We start from the raw sequence: 21,206 nt of genomic DNA on the forward strand, positions 1-21,206 counted from the left end.
AGCACATCTCTAGGGTAAATTTCTAGAAATGGAATTGCTGAGGCCGAGAGTCTATTTGTCATTTGGATGGATACCATCAATGAGTGCCAGTGTCCCATTCCCACCCCTCACTGAAACTATCTTCTGGCACCAACGTTCTTTGAGTTTCAGAGAGGGTGAGCGACCCGACTCAGATAACATGGCTGGTGACTGTTGACGTGAAGACGAGAACTCAGGAGGCAGAGCCTGGGCCGGTGATCTTTCCAAGGCCCTTGGCCGACTTTGGTGTGTCCCAAGCTTCCTGGCGTCTGGGACCTTCCCTCTAAATCTGGGGGCCTTGGCCTCTCTTGGAATGTTTCTGGTAATCAAGCACCACCACCCCTGCCTACTGGTCAAGGGAGGGGTCAGCCCAGGAACTCTGTTCCTGGGGACCAGGAACTTGCCACCTGAAGGTCCTGGGGAGCTGCTGTGGCAGGCTTCTGTAGCTCCCTTGACCCCTGCCCCGCCCCCATCCCTCCTGCAGCATCTTCATAAATGGCTCTGTCAGAATGAGACATCCTTGGGAGTCTGAGTGGTGTTGCTTGGAGACAACTGAACAACAGATCTGGATTATTTAAAGGAGAGAGAGGGTGGGAGGGAAAGGGGTGACAGTCTGTTTATTCAAGGATGGATGGTCTCCCTGCTGCAAGGTTTGGCAGACCTCTTCTCAGCTGCCGCCCCCACCCCCCCATTCCCAATGTCCAGGGCCTGGGATTCTGCAGTGAGACGCAGGAGAAAAGGCCACTTGGAACTCCTTTCTGATAGCAGTGAAGGCAGGGGATTCTCTGCCTGCTCTAGGGAGGCACTGTACAAGTGCTGGCTAGAGGAGAGAGGGGTGGGGGGAGGGGAGGGCAGAGGGACCACCCCTTGGAGAGGCTCTTCTGATGATGACTGTAGCCATAACTATTAGGTATTGAGCTTCCTCTCAGACAGCTATTTGTTAAGGGCTTTACATTTATTGGTTCGTTTTATTTCAAAACACTGTCAAGGTGGGTATGACTATCTCCATTTTATAGATGTGGAAACAGAGGCTCAGAGAGGCTCAGAGACTTGCCTGAGGTCACACAGCTAATAAGTGGCAGAACTGAATTAAAACTCAGGTCTGCAAAGCTAGAACAAATCTCTGTACATTCCTAGAGTTGGCGGGACCCTTGCAGGACATCCGTGTTCATCCTGAGTGGACCTGGAAAGTCGTGCTGAGTGTCCCGCTTCCTGTTTCCCCATCTCTCTGGTCCCACCTTCCCCCTCCAGGAAACACTTTGCTCTGAAACATTCAGTTTACTTGTTTGCCTCCCCACTGCTCTGTGAGCACCTAGGGCAGGGCGAGGTCTTGCTCATCTCTGCGCCCTGAGCCAAGGTTCAGGCACATAGTAGGTGCTCCAAAAACATTGCTCGGAGCTTGGATGCTTAAGCAGCTCTCCCTGAGACAGGGGTCCTCACTCTCCTCTTGACAGCCCTGCAGGAACAGGAAGACAGTGTACTGCCCCAGAGACTTCTTTGCTTCAGCTGGACAGACCCGGACCCCTCACCTTTTCCCCCCGGGGCTGGGCTTCAGAGCTCTACCCTCATGCCGTCTGGCTGGGATTCAGCACTCATGTTCCTGGGTGGGCGTGGCCTCATCAGCGGGGAGTCCACCGCGCTGGGCTGGAGTGGTGCAGGCCGCTGAGTGGGGGGGCGTGCGCTATCTGTTCCTGTGTGGTCTGGGACTCCCCACTAGAAGGAGGATAACTCTTCAGTGCTGTAGCTTTTAGAGCAGGGACAGCTGAAACGGGGCTGCGCTGAATTGTGGGGTGGAGTGAGAGGGGGAAGCTGGGGCAGAATGGGGGGCGCGGTGGGGGGGGGACAAGCCAGGAAAACTGTGCACAGGGACAAGTCAATACATGCGTGGGTCCTGGGCCTGTGTCACAGCACTGTCCCCTCACCTTCCTCTGAACCCCAGTGCCATCTGATGCTTTGTGGAACTTACCATGGCCTGCCTTCCATTGTAGTTATCCATCTAATAACAATCCCGAGAAAGGCCACTCTAGGACAGGGTGGTGCTGCATACCTTGAATTCATCACCCCATGTAAGCCCCACAGCCACCTGCTCTGGGAAGGGTCATTGTTGCCCTTGTAGAGATGAGTTACCAGAGGCTCACAGACCTTCACCATTTCTAAGCAGCCCCACTGCATCGTGCGCTATTCTCTGCCATTCTGTTGTATTGTCTTCTTTATGTCACAAATCAATCAGAACGATCTTGCTTCTGTTTTTGTTTCCTGGTTTATGATATCCCTCACCCCGCCCTACTGAAATGTCAGCTCCATTGTCTGCCTCACTCACTGCTCAGGGCGTAGAACAGGGCTCGGAATAGAGAAGCTGCTCTGTTCGTGTTTGTTGACTGACCGACTGAACTCATTGTTGAATGAGTTCCTTCTCCCTTTTCTTTCTTCTTCTGATGGAGTGCTCTCCCTATAGCACTTGAGGAATGTTTGGGAGACAGAGTCACCCTCCTCCCACATGTCCATGGCACTCTCGAGTCAGGCACGGAGTCGTGCTGGGGATAGGAGGGCAGGTCCCCCTGCCTTTGGCACTTTGTGCTTCTGCGCAGCATTTTCAAACTGCAGGTCACAGGGAAAATCAGTTTTGTGCACTGCAGTCATCAAAACAAAATAACATAGGATGGGAGAGGTTGGAAAGTGCCAGAATGTATTACACACAGTAAGGCTAAGCATTTGTTTTGTGAGACACACATATTCATGTCTCCATGAAGCTAGAGGTCCCATGTGAAATGTATCTCTTTGAGTCTCAGTCAAGAAAATTTGAACCAGTGTGTGAATTTGGGAGGTGGGAGGTGTCATCCTTAGACCTAGACCAAAGGAGGGTACAACCAATAAAATGAACAATCCTGCTTTTAATTATGCTGACAATTATTAAACATGTATTTGGTGCCAGGCAGCGGTGCTCAGGTCCCAGGGCCCCACACAGAGATGAGGGGAAGGAGTCCAGAGCAGACAGAGATCCCGTGAGCAGGGAAGACTGCCTGGAGGAGGTGGAACCTGAACTAAGCCTCAAAGAACCCCTCTGCTCTGGTAGTTCAGGGCTGGGTCAGGGTGCGAGCTCAGGCGGCAATAATAGTAACAATGACAATAGCTACACCAGTGAGCTCTGGCTGAGTGTCATACACCCCTTTAATCCTCTGGACAGTTCCCAGGAAGCAGGAACTGCTCTTCACATCATTTTACAAATGAGAAAAACAAAATCTGGAGAATTGTGGTGACCTTAGGGTAGGGTCACAACCATACCACCTCACACGTGGTAAGGTTGCGGAGGCTAGATCCAAGGCAGGTCCACCCTGCTCAAAGCCCGTGTTTTTAAGCCCAGACTGCACACGGAAGGAGTCTGAATAAATGAGGGACGCTGGTCCTGGAGACAGGACAGGGGGCCTGGAAGGGCAGATGGCAGAACCCCGAGGCAGCCAGGGCTGACGGAGACAGGTTTGTGTTGGGACTCGGGCAGCAGGCATGGAAACCTGAGGCTCAGAGACTGCCTGGCTCAGGGCGAGGACTGCAGGTCCCAAGACACCCACCCTGGAGGGCCTACATGCGCCCCAGTTCTTGGCAATAACGTGGCCAGGTCAGCTCCCTGCCCTGACACTGTCCTTTCCTCAGGTCCAGTGTCCCACAGCCTGTGGCAGGCTTGGTGGGGAACAAGGATCACAAAAGAGCAGTAGGGCCTGTTTCTCATCTTTTGTCAAGGCTCATCTTTGCTGGTTTGAACCCAGCTCCTCTGTCTTCTCACGAGTCTTTTGTGCCTGTCAGGAGGTAATTCTTGGCTTGAGCGTTTTCATGAGGGAATTGGGGGTTCCCACAGCTTATGTTTCTGTGCAGGGACTGAACTCGGGAGTTCTCTCCCAAGAGTACCAGTACTTTGCTTGCTTGGGTGGAGGGGGCTATGGATGGCCACAGATGATTCTTCTGGAAGAGTAAGTAATGGGGTCCTTTACTGTTCTTTGCAGCAGCAGCTTGCCTGCTTTTGGACTGTGGTAAGTTGGTTTGTGTGTGTGTTGCCCATACTCACATATACACACATTCTCACTTGTATATCCACACTCACGCCTATTGGACACATCACAAATATGCACACCCTTATTCACATCTCTGCAAGTGTGAGTTCACACATAAGCACCACAAGCACACATATGGGCACAAACAAGCACACATGTATGTACACGGGACCCTGGCATTATTTCAACAATAAGGTGGTGTGTTGGGTGCCTGTGCATATGGGATATGGGGCGGTGGTTGTGCTGGTACGATGCTGGCTGAGTGGGGGTAGGTTCTGTTCTGGGACCATTAATTCTTTCTCAAGGAATTTTGGGCTTCTGCTCTGAGCTTCTCAGGGAGCTTCTGCAGCAGTTTGTGTAGGGCAAGTTGGTCCACTTGATTCTTCCCTTCTGCCTGGGGCTGAGGAAAATGCTTTCCCTTGGGTCTACCTAGGGCTGCTCTGTGCTCATTCCTTCTTCTCTCTCGGTATTCAGCCGTTTCCCCCTCCCAGGCCCAGGGTGGGGCAAATCTGGTTCAGAGGCTTTCTGGTGGTTGGGGGCATGCCCAGCCCCATGGCCAGCAGGCAGCCAGGGACTCAAGGCTTGTTGCTCAGAGCAGGACTTGGCAGAGCCTTGGGGGCTGGGGGTGGGCTGCTGAGGCTGGACATTGGTCTGGATGCATCTGTGGCTTGTCCATGAGACACCTCCAAGCCCTCAGTCCTCTATTTCTGGGGCCTACCAGAGAAGCCTCAAGGCTATCTGTTGGAGCCAGAAGGGCTGTGATTGCTGGTTCTCCTGGCGACATCTCTGCACTGGGCTTTTCTGCTTGATTGAACAAGAACACCGACTGTTGCACGGTGGATACAGATGAATGAACAATGATGTGCGAGGCACTGCATGGGAACCAGAGATAGCTCAGAAATGGAATTTTGTCCTCCAGGAGCTCAGTCTAGACAGACAGACAGCCACATGCTCCAGCATCTGCTGGACAGTGAGGGAGGGCGAGTAGTGTATGCGCGTGTGTGTATCAATGTGATGCATGTATGTGTGCATGTTTGTGTGCGTGCACGTGCTAGTGCACATGGCACCCCTACCTCAGGCCTGGCTGCAAGGCGGCATTATCCTGGAATGCAGCAGCCTCAGGATGGCAGGTAATCAGCTGGAGAATCTGACAGGAGGTGGGGTTGTGGTGAGAAGAGGAAGGAAGGGAATGGTGCCCAAGGATGGAGGCTATGACATGGCACACGATGCTGTACCTCATACGCCCCGCTTCCTGGCTCCTCAACTACTCTTGGAAGGAAGACAGGCCATCTTATGGATGAGGAACTTGGGGATCAAAGAGTTTATGCCACTTTCTCCAGGCTACACAGTCAGTAAACTGTGAGCCACTTTGAGCGTAGGTTAAAGGCTGGACTCTGAAGGTCAGATCTGCTTCCCAAGGCCACTCCTGGACATTCTCTGCTCTTCTCCTCCTGGGGCGGGGCAGGGCAGGAAGAGGCCTGGAGCTGAGGGCAAGTCTTCCTGTTCCTCAGTTTCCTCAGCCACTAAACTAGCAATAATAAAAGCACTTATCTCATAAAACATCCAGGAGAAGCACTTGAGACCCAGGTGCTGGAGACCTGGTAGGAGCATCACAAATGACAGCCATTCCACTTGTCTGTTTATTCCTGGGCTCCTGGGCCTGAATGAGGGGCTCCCAGCCCTGCTTCCTCTGGCCAGACTTTGCACAGATGTGAGACCTGAGCTGCCCTCATCATAGGATACCTGGGTTCCACCCACACCTGCTCCAGCGCTGAAAGGGGGCAAGGCAGGTAGTGACAGGTGAGGAGTAAGGATTTCTGAGTGTGGAGCAGAGAGAGGAAGTGAGTGACTCACCAACCTCAACAAAGCCCTGTCTCCTGGAGAGGAAGCAGCGGTAGCCTGTGAACGAACGTGGATGTCCACGGGGGCGTGAGAGCCAAGGGCGGGAGTGGGCTGCTGAGGCGTCGCGGTGTGCCTAGCTGGGCTGCAGCGCAGTGCCAGCCCCAAGCCGGGCCGGAGGACGGGAGTAGGTTCCTCTGGGGGAGGGGGGCACCTGGGATTGTGTGTGTGTTACAGACTGGAGCCAAGGAGTGGTGACAGAGGGACGCCCTCCCCTTCCGAAATTTCTCTCCTGCTCTTCCCTTTTCTCCTGCGGGGGTTGAGGGGCTTGTTTTCCTGGGTGTCCAGGTCTTGGGAGAAACCCAGATTGAGCGGACAGTCTGCTATTTAATGGCTCGCCCGCTGACACCTGGGATAGCTGAGGCCCAGAGAAGGCAGTCGCTTAGCTCAGGTTGCACAGCACTGTGAGGTTTTTTTCCGGCGCCCCAATGTTCGACTCGGTCCTGCCGAGGCTCGGCCTGGCTTTAACAAGCAGAGAGGGGCGAGGGAATTCCAGGCCCGCTGATCTCCCAGGGAGTTGGAGTCTGGGAGGGGGTGTGGCGCGGAGAGGATTTGCTTCTTTCTCCAGCTGGGGAGGCTGGATGTAGAGTTTGGGCATCATCCAGAACTAATCGAACTAAAGACAAGGGAACAGGAACTGGCTTCCCAGGCAGTCCCCCCGCCCCAAACTTTTCCTCCCGGTGCAGGGTGGGCGGGCGGAAGGAGGAAGCTGGGCCGGGGAAGGAGGGGCCAGCCGTTCCCTCCCCGCCCGAGAGCCGCGGCTCAGGATGCCTAACTCGACACGGCTAGGGTGAGTGTGTCTTTAAATCCGAGCCCCCCGCCCCTTGGGTGGCTGGGGCCGGGGCTCTAGCTGGCGGGTGGCGGGAGCGGTGATTGGCGGCCCGTCCGGGCCCGCCCCTCGCCGTTTGGGGGCGCGGGACGCCGAGATCCGAACCGCGCGTTGGGGTTGGGGCGCGCAGCTTCCACCGCTGGCGATCGCGGGCTCCTGCTCTGGTGGCCTCACTTGGTCGGGCCGGGCCTGCTCGCCTCCGGAGCTCTCTCTGCTCACGGATGGGCTGGGGAAGTTGGGAGGAGCGAGCCGGAGCCCGCGCGGGGTGCGCCCTGCCGCTGCCTGATTTGGCGCCCGCAATACGGGCGCAGCGCGCCGGCCGCAGAAGCGCGGATGTCCCCCGGAGCCGCGGGCCGGCAGGTACCTATGCGTCCAGATTTGGGGGTGGCGAGGGAAGGGAGTTCTCTGCTACCCACCTCCCCAGCCTGGGCTGCTCCGACCACCCTCTCCCCGTCCCCCGGAGCGCACGCCTGCCTCCCTGGGCTCCCTGGAGAGGAGAGGTTCTGGGCCTCCACCCAAACCCGCACGGGATTGGTGACTGGGAGAGAAGCGGGACGTCAAGTAGTAAACAGTGAGCAGTTACTGGGTCGTTCTGTTTGTCGCCCTCTGTGCTACCCCCTTCCCCGAGGTTTCCCTTGCACTGAGGTAGAAGTGGCCTGGTGGCCCCCGAGCCCGGCTTCTTGCGCAGTTGGCAAAAGGGAAGCTGTCTCATGATCCACACTTGGGGTTCCCTTGGGCTCATCTTTAGGGGGCTTGAGGCCCATGGAAGGGGAAGAGGCCAGGGGTCCCAGTGGGCACAAGCTTTGATTCTGGGCCCCTCTGGCCAGCTTCCTCCGTAGGCCTGGATCTCCCAGGAGAGCACCCTTCTCATCTTCAGAGGTTTTCCCTGAAAGTGGAGTGCCGTGTGTGGGATACCTGCGGCAGCCAGCTCTTTAAAGTGACCAGGATGGTTGGAACATGTTCGTTATGTCTTGAGGAGTCAGAGATGGAAGAAAGCTGACTTCAGGAAGCTTGTGGGATTCTTTACATTCCCAGCCAGAGGTCCAGGGACCAACCCCTTGGCTTTTATGCAGAGTCACCAGACCCAGTGACTGAGTGCCTCTTCAATGCCAGGCACTGGGCTCTGCCTGGGAGGGTGGCAATGGTGGGAGGAGTTGGAGGGTTCTGTCTTCTGGTGGCTCAGCCCCATTAGAACACTGACAGAAACACTCAGAAAGTTTGCTGATACGGGGTTTCCATACCAGTCCTGGACTAGTAATAATGGTGGAAATGCCAAGAGGCTACACATGATTAATTGCTGAATGAGTGATGTAGGCTGTGATGGGGGAGGGGGTCTGGGCTCCAGTTCTCATGCAATTATGCAAATACGTTTAAAATGTTCTGGCTCTATAGCCATCCTTCCTAATTACCCTCTCACCACCTCCAGGGACAGGGAGCAGCAGGAGGGCTCAGGAAATCCTCTTGTATATATGTGCCCCCAGCCCCACTCCCAGGTAGTTTTTTTTTTTTTTTTTTTTGGTCCTGCTGGGAGATGCTGAAGAAACCCATTTAATTTCTGGGGTCAGATTGAGCACAGGACTCCCAGCTGCAGGGCCTCTGAGGTTTGGGGTCTAGATCCAGCCTTATAGGAGGTTCAGAGGCCAGCAGGGAGGAAGTCCTCACTTCCTTCTGAAGAGCCTCTATGGCTGGGGGCTGGGGATGAGGTTGGGAGGCTGAAGGCCTTCAGCCAGACACTGCTTCCTGTGAGTGCAGACAGATGCTGCTGATATTGGAGTTGGGGTGTTGGAGGTGGGTGGGACCTGGCGCGTCACTGACCTCACCTCTGAAGTGCTGCTGTGTCTGGGGACTCTGCCTCCTCCTCCATCATCCCTGGCAGGTTTCTGCTTTTCTGGAACACTGTGGAGGTGGCAGTGTACTTGCGTCCATAGCCTTGGGCGCTGTTCTGGGAGGAGGAGTTGCTGAGCTCACCCCACAGCCCTTGGCCCCCACTATGAGATGAGCACTTAGGTGAACACTCCCACTCACTTCCAAACAGGTGGGCACACACAGGGTCAACCCGGCCCAGGTGGAGGATGCTGGCATGGGCAGAGACGCACGCGTACTCAGGGTTACGGTGCGTGGGCAGAGACGGGAACTGGATGGAGACAGGATGAAGATACATACACAAGGCGATGGAGGTGGGCAGACCTGTGTGGGCAGACATCGTGGACACGGAACTGTGGACCACACAGGGGCCACGCACGCTGCACAGGCAGAGCTACACCTTTATAGGGATTTGAACCTTCCCACGTGGGAGGCAGACGGGTAAATGAGCTGACATATGGGCTACAGACATGGATGTGAGCTGACGTTCACAGGCACAAGACATGGAGCCACATGCAAGGGGCTCGAGGACCTGGGCAGACAGGGAGTTGGCTGTGGGCTCCCCGAGGATGCAGACACAGATGCCTGCTGAGTCACCTGGCAGCAGAGGCCAGGACACGGGCAGAGGTGGGTACTGGGATGCAGGATGCAGTGTGAGGCGTGCACGCCCAGTTGTCCCTGGGACTCCATATCGCAGCCGTGCCTGGAAGTGGTCCTGTTTGGGGTGACGGTGCAGGTGCTCTGTAGTGTGGCTTCTTTTCTAGACCCCCACTTTGGGGTTTGAAGACCCCAAAGGCTCAGAACTTTGTTTCGCTCCGAGAGTTGTTTGACCTCCCTACTCACTAGTGGCGGGGCTGGGTGCATGCCTTTAGCGCTAGCAGGGTCTCCTTGAACCTTTGAGTCTCACCTTCCCTGAGTCACCAGAAGTTTGCTGAAGTGAGGCTGTGTGGCCTGGGTGGGGGTGGAATCCGGTCGGGGACTCTCCTGAGCTCAAGCCTGAGGGTCTCTGGCTGGGAAGGGATCATCCCTGGGAGCGAGAAAAAGTAGCCGAAAAAGCAGCCATGCTGTGGAGTTTTTGATGAGACCATTGTTCTGGTGTGGACTGCGCCCCCCCCAAACCCTGGGCTGGGAAGTGGGCCTCCTACCTTCTGGCGAGTCACCAACTTCTGCCGAACCTGGAGACTGGGAGCCAGCCCAGAGTCTAGGTATGACTTGACACCAACTCACTGATGACCCTGGGCAAGTTACTTAATGTCTTAACTAATTCACTTAAAATGAAACTCCTTATCTTTAAAATGGGGCCAGTAATCCCTAGCCCTTGGCGGTGTTGTGAGGGTTAAGTGGCAGATCATCTATGGAAAGCATGTGGCCCAGGGTCTGGCACCGAGTGAGCACTCAGTCAGTGGAGCTTGGATTGCGAGCCTGTGGCCAGGACGCCGCAGCGCGGCTCCGGCAGCCAGGTGCCTGGTCCTGGGAAGGCTGGGCAGGCAGGCACCTCTCCTTTGAAAGCTGCAGGGCTTTGTCCTCATTCCTGCTCACCAGCCACTCCTGAGCCCTGTGAGACCTCCAGGCAGGGTCAGGAAACGGCAGGCAGGGCATATGGAAGCTTGGGCCCGCCGCCTGCCAGGCCTCTGTGAGGGGAGCCAGTGGTTTGCTAAGAATAGCCCCAAATCATGGCTCTGCCTGTCAGTGGGCAGCGTGCACCTCCCTGCTCCTGAGCCAAGGCCCTTGCAGATGGGCCTTTTGTTTTTTCTGTAACTGGCACTCAGAATTGGGATGGGCCTGGGAGCAGCAGCAGGCTGGGTCTGTGTCTTTCTAGGTCTTTGGCTGGGACCTGGGGAAAGAGAAGGTTCCTCTTCTACTCAGAGCTTGTCTTGACAGTAGCCCCCCATCATCTTCCTAGCCCCCCAGTGGATGTGTATTGATAAAGAACACTGGCTCTGGAACTACACCACTAGGGTCTGAATTTCCACTCCCTCCCTCACTAGCTGTGTGTCCCTGGGCAACTCACTTAACCTTTCTGTGCCTGATTCCATTGTGCAGCTGGGTTAATGATAGTCCCTTATAAGAATGTCTCAAGGATGAAAGGAGGTAGTGCTTGGAGAGCCCTCATGGTACCTTATGGCTCATAGTAAGTGCTCAATAAACTTTAGGTGCTTCTGTTACTACCATTCTCTCAGCAGAGGGAGAGATCTGTGAGGCCAGAGAAGCTGGGGTTCTTGCACAGGGCCTCATGGTGGGAAGGCACTAGGTTGCCTTTGATTCGGGTTCCTGGCCCGGGGTTCACTATGAGGGGCAGGGGACCAGAGGTGAGTGAGACGGCCCCTGCCAGGTGAGAGAGGCTCGGCTGTACTTACACCATACCCCACTGGTTCCTTTCCAGGGTCTGTGCTGGCTGTGGTTGGAGGTGGAGGGAGGGAATGGCTGGCCTGGGGACGGGGTGATGCTTCAGGTGGGTTTTGAACGATGGCTAATAGTTTGCATGGGTGAGTGAAAGCTTCCCAAGCAGAAAGAGCAGCCCGTGCACAGATGTGACAGCTTGGTGAGTTAGAGGACGTGAGCAGATACATGATCCAGGGAGGGGTCCCACCCTCAGCACTCCTGGCCTGTTAGGAAAGACCCTACGTGCTGGGACCTTCTGTCCCTCCCCGTCTGGGCTCTGATACAGCCCTGATTTCCCTGTTAGGATACAAGTTGGAGGCCCACTGGAATTCATGGTCAATTACTTTCCTTTTAAGAATCGCATTCTCTGTTGCCCCATTCTCCAGAGACCACCCTGCCCTCTTATCAATGCCTGCCAGCTCAACCTGGGGCCCCTCATTTTTTGAGCTGGGGCTCGAGACTTCTCCTGTCCCAAGATCAACATGGCTATTTTTGCTCTTAGTTAGGACACCTATGGGTTAATAGGTCCTCTTCCCCTTCCTGTCAATGAACTGAAGTCTTTGAAAACACCTAAGCTTTCACTAGGGAGTGAATCTCTCTAACAGTGGAGTTCTTGGACCTAAGAAATGGTCTTAGCTGTGGGGTGCTCTAATGAGAGACATGGGGGGCATTTAGGGTTACCTACAAGCCTGTGGCAGGCAGTGGGGAGCATCTGGGAGCTGGGTGTGTCCCTGGTGACCCTTTGGGCTCCCTGGGAGCTAGGGCTTTGGGAAATTCCAGGAGGAGGGAGGGTGTGGTGCTGGGAGGGCTGTGGGTCCACTGCTGGGCTTCCCGCCCATGAGAAACAGCCCCACTGCCCAGAGGCCACGTCAGGCCCCGCAGGGGGAGACGGGTGGGTGCCCTCAGATGACCTTGGACTTTGCCAGCCTCCGCAGCCTGCTGAGCCCCAGGGCCTGCCTGCCTGCAGGTGTGTGGCCTCTGTCCTGGCCCTCCCCAGAGTGGAGGACAGGGACACTGGGTGTTTTGAAGATTCTGTTTAGAAAGCACAGAGGGAGTTTCTCCTCCCCTTTTCCTTTTCCTGGAATTGTATACCCCATGAAAGAGTTAACCCCTCTGCTGCTGGTCACAAAGTGGCTGGTGGACATGTTCCCCTGGACTGCTGCCCTGTAGTTACTGAGTCCTTCCTCCTGGGGTCTCTGAGATCGGTGCTGACCCGTTAAGGCTCCAAGGGCAGCCCTCCGTCAGAGTCCCAGGGCCCGGTTGGCAGGGCCCAGAAGGCCTCACTAGCCTGGACCTGATGGGGGGCCCTCCCCACGCACATCCTTGCCCCATGGTGCGTTAGCCTGAGTTTGACCACCTTCTTAATAGGAGCTCCCTTCCTGCCCCCACACAGCCCTGTCTGTCAATGGAGCTCATGGACTTGGGAATTTCCTGCAGGTGCTACTCTGCTGGCTCACTCTAAGGCCTGTTGGGAAGCTCTGGTTTCCAAGTGCCCCAGAGACAAGGGCCCTCTATGGAGATTGGGCCCCAGCGTTGCCGAGCCCTTGGGGGTGGTGGGGTGCAGGTCTCTTCTCTCTTGAGCTCTGAACCAGGCTGAGACACAGGTAGGTAAGCCTTGGGCTGACAGTTGGCTGCTTTCTTTGAGCCCAATTTTCTCATCTGCAAAATGGGCATAGTAATTTTTTCCTTATCTACCTTTTTAATGGAGGTGGTATTCACTTGACATAAAACTAATCATTTTCAAGTGCACAATGCAGTGGCATCGAGGACATTCACAATGTTATGCGACCGCTACTCTATCAACTTCCAAAACATGTTCCTCACCCCAAAGGAAAACCCGAACCCATTAAGTAGCTACCCCTCGTTCTCTCCTCTCCCTTACTCTTTAAAGAAGTCTTACTGAGGGGTGTCTGCCTTAAAGTGCGAAGCGTGCAGCTGGATGAGTGTTGGGGAACGTCTCGGACTTGCTGCCACCACCTCAGTCTAGTGAGAGGACACTTCCGTCACCCAGAAGCTTCCTCGTGGTCCATTGCGGTCAGTCGCCACTCCCACCCCTGGTCCCAGGCCCACTGCTCTCCTTTCTGTCACTGTGGTTTTGTTTTTTCTAGATTTGCACATACATGGATTCATACTAGGCTTATGTCTGGCTTCTTTACTCGTTGTGATTCCTTGAGATGTGTCCATGTTGCTGTGTGTCGCAGCAGTACGTTCCTTTTTCAGGGCTGACTCGTATTCCAGGGTGTGGAGGGAGCTTATTTATCAAGTTCCCAGTTGACAGATGTCCACCCTGCTTTCGAAAATGTTTTCAATTAAAAAGTAATATAAAGCAATGATCTTCACGAAAGAGTCAAGTAGCCGCATAGAGAGAAGAGTAAAATGTAAAAAGTCCCCTTTTCCTCTCCTTACTTCTTCTCCAGAGGTAACACTGTCAGTGTTTGCTGAATATCTCTTGGTCTTTTTTTCCTGTGTCTCCACGTGACTTTGTGTAGTTTTTGATTTGGGGATATAAGTGGGGTCACACTTAGTCCGTGGCTCTGGGACCCGCTTTTTCTCTTGGCCGTTGGTCCTGGCCGCTGCCACCGGAGTTCTGAGCACATTTCCTGGGAACCGTCTCCCTGAGCTGAGGTCCAGGAGATGGGGGACATCTATGTTCCCCTGGCTCCAAGCTGGGGCTCAGCGAGGCTTTAGGGAGACAGAATGAAGGCTTTCTGGGGGTGGTTCTTTCAGAGCAGGTTTCTGGAGGAAGGAGCCTTTGGAATCAAAGGGATCAATCTGTCCTGGGGCAAATGAGTTGGACGTGCATTCCCGCCCAGCAGCCAGCAGCAGGGGCTTCCTCTTCCTGTGTCTGGGAAGTGTCTCTGGAAGGAATAGGCCCAAGGCGGGGGCGATTTGTTGGGTTGACAAAAGACGGACCCTTGAGGCCACCTTCTTGTTCCAGTGGAGCTGCCACCTGCCGAGACAGACTTGTATGCAGCTGCTTGGGGTCCCTCTGATAAGACCCGGTCTTGAAGGGTGCGCTTTGCCCTGTGTGTGTGGGTGGAGGGTGGGGATATCTCCAGCCTCCTGAGGAAGGGGTTTCCTGTGCTCAAATTTGCATGCTCCTGGCTCTCCCCTGACCCCCGCCAGTTGGGTCATGGAGGCTCTGAGTCTTATCGTGCTCCTTTCCTTGACACTGCCGTCAAAGTAGAAATGATTCACGATGCCTGCATACTAGCTAACATTGGTTGTTTTCATCATCTTTAAGTTTTTTCCTAGTTTAATAACTCAAGTCATCTTACTACTGTTGTATGAAGTGAGTTCCAGGAAACAGGAAGCCTGTGTAGGGTGTCCCAGGGCAGGCACCTGCTCACCCAGGATGGGCTTGTCTGGTGACTTAGGGTTTCCTAGTGGCCTCCTTGTCTGGGCCCTTGGGGATGGTGTGAGGGCAGGGAGGGGGGGCGCCTGGCAGGGAAGCTCTCAATAGGTGGGGTTGTTGATTTCCCTGTGATTTCTCCAGCTTAGTGCTGCTCAAACCTGGGCAATATGTTGACCCTCCCCGTTTGTGAAATAGCTTTATTGAGCTATAATTCACATGCCATACAATCCACCCGTTTGAAGCGTACAATTCAGTAGCTTTTAGCTATTCACAGAGTTGAGCATTTATCACCACAATCTAATTTTGCAACATTTTCATCAACCCAAAAAGATACCCAGTGCCCGTTAGTTGTCACTCCCCACTCCCAGCCCACTTAGCCGCTTTCTGTCTCTATAGATTTGCTTCTTCTGGACATTTCATACACATGGAATCATATAGTGTGTGGGGTTTTTGTTTGTTTGTTTGTTTGTTTTTTGTGTGGACTCCCTTTTAAAGGAAAGAAAAAGCCTCATTTATTTAAGTTTTCTTATTGGAATATAACTTAAATGTGTATAAATACAAAACTAGGTAAAATGCCTTAGACTTAACATAGTTTTTACATAACTATAAAACAAACATGAAATACTAGTAAAACCAGAAAGCCGACCCATTTCAAATGAATAATGTTAATAGATTGGAAGGATGTAAATAGCAACTAAATTGCCAATGCTGGGTTGACTGGGGGCTGTGCTCTCTGTCCTTTCCTGTTAACATGTCTGTCACTCGAGCCTGCTCTACAGAGTGACAGTAATACTGGGCGGGTTGGATAGTTTTGGGGTAATTCTGATTATTCACATTTAATCCTCAACTGCCTGCCACTGAGTAACCCCCAAGTGTCTATGTTAGTGGTGCACTGCTTGATACCTGGAAAGCTGGCTAGTTTGATTGAAGATAAGGGCAGAATAGTGGCCTTACTGAAATCTGCATCTAGTAGCTCTTAAACCCGCTGCTTGTGGGAAACAGGAATTTGGCCTAGAGATGGGCTTTGCTCAATTCACACAGATGCTTTCGCCGGGAACATGGTCCCGACTGCTAAGAGCCTTGGCTTTTGAATTGGGTACATCCGGGCTGCACGGGCTGTGTGTGACTCCATTCTCCACCCCACCGCCTCTTCTGTTTGAGCCACAACCTTTGTTTGTGCTGTGTGCTGTGATGTCTTTTGGCCTTCATGGAGAAGGAATTGGATCGTAAGCACAGGAGTCGACTTGAGCCCCAAGTTGCATGGCAGTGCAGCGTGCAGATGACCCAGGGTTTGCGCTTGTTACTTTTTGTTTTTAATTGAGGTATAATTCACATAACATAAAATAAACGATTTTAAAGTGTGCAATCAGTGGTAGTTAGTATATTCACAATATTGAACAACCAGCCATCACCTCTATCTACTTCTAAAACATTACAAAGATCTTTATTTCCTTGTGGTAGCACTTACCGTGAGATCACCTTATTAACACATTCTGACTGTCCAATACACGGTTGTTGGCTGTGGCGACAGTGCCGCTCAGCAGATCTGTAGAACCTACTCCTCTTGCTGAACGGAAACTTAGATGCTTGCTGATTACAAACCCCCCATTTCCCCCTCCCTCCAACTCCTGGCAACTCCCACTCCAGCTTTTAGTCTAGATGAGTGTGACTCCTTTAGAGTCCTCAGATAAATGGAGTATTGCAGTATATGTCTTTCCGTGACCAGCTTATTTCACTTTGCATGGTGTCCTCAACGTTCATCCATGTTGTAGCATGTGTCAGACTTTCCTGCTTTCTCAGGGCTGAATAACATTCCAGTGTGTGTGTGTGTGTGTGTGTGTGACATTTTTTTCATCCATTCACCATCAGTGGATGCCTTCACCTCTTGGCTACTGTGGATAATGCTGCAGTGAACGTAAGGGTGCTAATAGCTCCTTGAGACCCTGATTTCAATGTTTTTACATACACAATTTCAATTACATACCCAAAACTGGGGTTGCTGGATCATGTGGCAGTTCTATTTTAAATGCTTTGAGGAACCTCCATACTGTTTTCTATAGTGGCCACACCATTTTACATTCCGGCCAACAGTGTGGAAGCGTTCCAGGTTCTCTACATCTTGCCAACACTTGTCTTTTTCTTCTTTTGTTTGGTGAATCGCCATGACAGGCGTGAGGTAATACCACTTTGTAGTTTTGATTTGTGTTTCTTTGATTAGTGATGGTAACATACAAAACATTTTCATCACCTGAAAAGGAAACCCTGTATCTATTAAGCAGTCACTCCTGATCTCCCCCTTCCCAGCTTCCCAGCTTCTCATAACCGCTAATCTGCATTCTGTCTCTGTGGATTTACCTATCTGCCTATTCTGGATATTTCATATACATGGAATTATACAATACGTGACTTTTTTTTTTAAGGGGAACAGGACTTTATTGGGGAACAGTGTGTACTTCCAGGCCTTTTTTTTCCCCAAGTCAGGTTGTTGTCCTTTCAATCTTAGTTGTGGAGGGTGCCATTCAGCTTCAAGTTGTTACCCTTTCAGTCTTAGTTGTGGAGGGCGCAGCTCAGCTCCAGGTCCAGTTGCCGTTTTCTAGTTGCAGGGGGCGCAGCCCACCATCCCTTGTCGGAGTCGAGGAATCGAACTGGCAACCTTGTGGTTGAGAGCCCGCGCTCCAACCAACTGAGCCATCTGGGAGCTCAGCGGCAGCTCAGCTCAAGGTGCCGTGTTCAACCTTAGTTGCAGGGGGCGGAGCCCACCATCCCCTGTGGGACTCGAGGAATCGAACCGGCAACCTTGTGGTTGAGAGCCCACTGGCCCATGTGGGAATCGAACCGGCAGCCTTCGGAGTTAGGAGCATGGAACTCTAACCGCTTGAGCCACCGGGCCGGCCCTACGTGACATTTTTTTGTCTGGCATTTTTTTACTTGGAATAATGTCCTCAAGGTTCATCCGTGTTGTAGCCTGTGCTTCATTTCTTTTTATAGCTGAATAATAATCCATTGTGTGGGTCTGTACTACAGTTTGTTTAGCCTTTTATCAGTCGATGGACATTTGGGTTGTTTCTACCCTTTGGCTATTGTGACTAGGGCTGCTGTGAACATGGGCGGACAAGTATTTGTTTGGATAGTTGTTTTCGATTCTCTTGGATATGTATCTAGGAGTGCCATTGCTGGGTCATACGGTAATTCTATGTTTAACTTGTTGGGTTTGCTGCCCTGCAATTATATAGTGGTGTGACGGTTGCATAACATCGTGAATGTACTAAAGGCCACTGAATTATATACTTTAAAAGGGTGACTTTTATCGTATGTGAATTAAATCCCAGTTGAAAAAAAGAGAGAGCTCACAGATCCCAAAGGTATCCATGGAGTCTGTATTAAGTGACGTTCTTAGCTTTGGAAAACCCCGAGTCCTGCATTGTCTCTTGGGATCCTGTAGACTTCCTGGGTGGTGGGGACGCTGGACCCCAGCTCCCTGGTCCGTGTTTGGGGTGGTAGGTAGCAGCTGTAGGAACCAAATGGGCCAGCTGGCTGGCTTCCCCGCTCATCCTCTTAGCTCATCCTGACCCTTTCTGGCTTCTAAACAAGAGGTGCTCACTGTAGAACTCAGTTTCCTCAACTTCCCCATCTGTGTCATGGGCCCGTGAGCAGCCAGCCTTGGCCATGACCCAGGCTCTGTGGACAGTGAAGTCTGTAGCAGGTCAGACACGCTACACAGACGTCCCCTCGGGATCCACTTTTCCCCCCTCCGTGTTTCACATTACTTTCCACAGTGACCCACACGGCCTCAGGACCCGTTCCTCGTTCTTTGCAGGTCTCCAGGGCCTGCTGCTTCCTTCTGAGACTGTAGCCGGAGCAGAGACCGTGGCTGTCCTCACGGCACACTTGCTTTCCCCTCAGGCTGTCCCATCTCAGTTAGTGGCACCCCCATCTCTCTCGTTGTTTAGGCCAAACACCCAAACGTCAGCCATGGTTCCTCTGTTTCTCTCCCTCTTCAGAAACGACATGCTAAGTCCTGCTGGCTTCACCTCAGCGTGGATGGATCTCGGATGAACCCATTCTCCTTCCCCGCACCGCTGGCCCAGGCCTCACATCGCTTGTACTAGTGCAGTAGACTCCTAACAGGTCTGTTGGCCTCCGCCCTCTTTTCCCAACAGATGCTTCTAACACAGCAGCCAGGGGGACCTTGTAAAAGTCAGATCAAGGCCCTTCTCTGCCCCAGGCCCTCCGCTGGCTCCCCATTTACTCACAGTGGAAGCCATGGTCCTTACCGTGGCCTCTAGGACACCCCCATGTAATGCCATCCCCTTGCTCACTTTGCTCTGCCCCAAAAGGCTGTGGCTCCTTCAGTGTACTGGGAACACCCCACGCCAGGCCCTGTACACAGGTTGTCCCCTTGCCCTGGATGCTGTTACCCCGAGAGCCACATAGTTTGCTGTGTCACTGCCTTCAGGTCTTTAATGTGAAGCCTCCCTTGGACACCCTGTCTAACATGTCATGCCTCATCTCCATAACCCTCTTCTTTCTCACTGCTCATCACCTCCCGATCGGTTCTATTCTATATTTGACTAATTTTTATAGTTTGTTTCTGTGCCACCAGCTAGCATGTACGAGGCAGGATTTTTTGTTCTGTATTGTCAGCTCCTAGAACAGTGCCTCACACACAGTAGGTGCCCCAGAGACGTTTGTGGAATGGCTGCATGAAGAGGGAATGAATTAGCCCTGTTATGGATGAGGAAACTGAGTCTCAGAAAGGTTGACTTGAACGTAGTCTCTTGACTCCCAGCCCGGTGCCCTTGCTGAGCTGTAGGAACTGCCCTCCTGCACCTGTGGGTGGGCGCCTTCAAAGCTCCCCTTGGGGACTCCCCTCTGTTAGCCTGGTGGTTATGGAATTGGCACTTACCTCCTGGCATTTGTACAGAAATGAGGGTAACAGCCTGCCCCACTCTTTGAGCACTTATGCCGTGCTAGACGCAAGGCTCAGTGGGTTAGGATGGATTTCATTTTCCTTTAAACCTCACAGCATCCTGAGGAAGAGGAACTGTCATTTACCCCACTCTGCAGACAAGGAAGTGGAGAGATGTCATAATGGGCAAAATGAAAAAGATTGGTAACTTCTCAAATCAGTGAAGATGTGGAGAAAAGGGCCCTCTTAAGCAATTTTGGTTGCTGTGTGAAATGCTACAACCTTTTGGAAAAGTAATATGGCAGTGTCTACTATAGTTTTTAAAAGGCACATGCCTTTTAGTCCAAGCAGTCCAAATTTTGGAATCCCATCCTAAAGAGTAAAACTGTCAGGATGTAAGGCTGTATATACACAAGGATTTGGGGGCAGTGCGCTGGACACCACACTGTACACTGTCTCCTTTCAGTTCTGTATTCTTCCCTACCTCAGGGCATTTGCACGTGCTGTTCCCTCTGCCTGGCATAATTCTTCACATGACCGAAACCTGCCTGTTCTTTGATAGCAGCACAGGCCTTCTGTGACTATCGTACCTAAAACATGTCCTTTTCCTACCTTCCTCATGTTTTTGGTATCAGTATCTCAGCCTTTTGCAGCCCACATCACAATGTATACAATGTGTTTCTATTGTATTCCTTGTTGACTCCTCTCCCTCTCTTTTTCTCTCTCTCGTTGGAATGTCTGTTCCGTGAAAAGCCAGGCCTGTGTCTGTCTGGTTGACATGATTGACACTTAGTAGCTGTTTGTTGAATGAGTAGTGACACAATGCAGTGGCTTGCCACGATTAAACAGACAGGATTGGCGTTATAGGTGTCACCTGGGAGGGGTGTTGGTGTTAAGGGAAAAAAGCTTGTTGTAGAAGGAAGCTTAAGAGATGGGCTTGCGGGGGAATGGGAAGGAAATAAACTTTTTCTTTATGCATCTTTGTCAGACTTCTGACTGTAAGGACAAATTGTTTATGTAATGAAGAAGTCTGGTCAGCAACAAAAAAACCAAAACAGGAAAAAAATGTATCCATCCAGTCAGAAGCATCAGGATTTGAACCCTGGTCCTTCTAACCCCCAGCCCACATTCTTACCCATCACCCCCACTCTGTGGTCTGTCTATACACATCCTCTCAGGACCGCCTCACTGCGGTCCTCGGGAAGACAGAGTATGTTATTTCCTGTTAGTACTGTGTTTTGTAAATCGAGTTATAATTTATAGACAATAAATCAGGATGTAGTTTGATGAATTTTTACACATGATTCACCTGTGTGACCCCCATCCCGGATGACGATATAGGACATTTATGGTGGCCTGGGAGATTCCCTGGGGCCCCTTCCTAGTCACTTATCTGACCCCCCCACACTCAAGTGGCCGTGCTTCTGAGTGACTTCCCAAGGACCAGTCTTGCTTGTTCTTAGGCTTTATGCAAATAAAACCATACAGTAGGAGCTGTTCTTTCTTTCTTTTTTTTTTTTTTTAAGATTTTATTGGGGAAGGGGAACAGGACTTTATTGGGGAACAGTGTGTACTTCTAGGCCTTTTTTCCAAGTCAAGTTGTTGTCATTTCAATCTTAGTTGTGGAGGGTGCCGTTCAGCTTCAAGTTGTTGGCCTTTCAGTCTTAGTTGTGGAGGGCGCAGCTCAGCTCCAGGTCCAGTTGCCGTTGCTAGTTACAGGGGGCACAGCCCACCATCCCTTGTGGGAGTCGAACCAGCAACCTTGTGGTTGAGAGGATGTGCTCCAACCAACTGAGCCATCCGGGAGGCAGCTCAGCTCAAGGTGCCGTGTTCAGTCTTAGTTGCAGGGGGCGGAGCCCACCATCCCTTTCGGGACTCGAGGAGTTGAACCGGCAACCTTGTGGTTGA

General features: G+C 52.4%; 1 protein-coding gene across 7 annotated transcripts in view; it reads left to right on the plus strand.

The window, feature by feature from the left end:
- Positions 1–21,206, plus strand: part of PALD1 (phosphatase domain containing paladin 1) — an 89,990-nt gene that overhangs the window by 10,497 nt on the left and 58,287 nt on the right. For 2 of the 7 annotated variants that reach the window (XM_074339548.1, XM_074339546.1), the window contains exon 1: positions 6,602–6,750. The exons of 1 other annotated variant lie outside the window; for it this stretch is intronic. The gene's annotated coding sequence lies outside the window, so the exon portion shown is untranslated. Of the gene's footprint in view, positions 1–6,601; positions 6,751–6,793; positions 7,150–18,390; positions 18,518–21,206 lie in introns of those variants that run through there. 4 more of the 7 variants (XM_074339545.1, XM_074339544.1, XM_074339543.1 and 1 more) reach the window with 4 other exon arrangements.

Source organism: Rhinolophus sinicus, linkage group LG07, assembly GCF_036562045.2.
Source record: "Rhinolophus sinicus isolate RSC01 linkage group LG07, ASM3656204v1, whole genome shotgun sequence".
In the NCBI taxonomy this organism is placed as follows: Eukaryota; Metazoa; Chordata; class Mammalia; order Chiroptera; family Rhinolophidae; genus Rhinolophus; species Rhinolophus sinicus.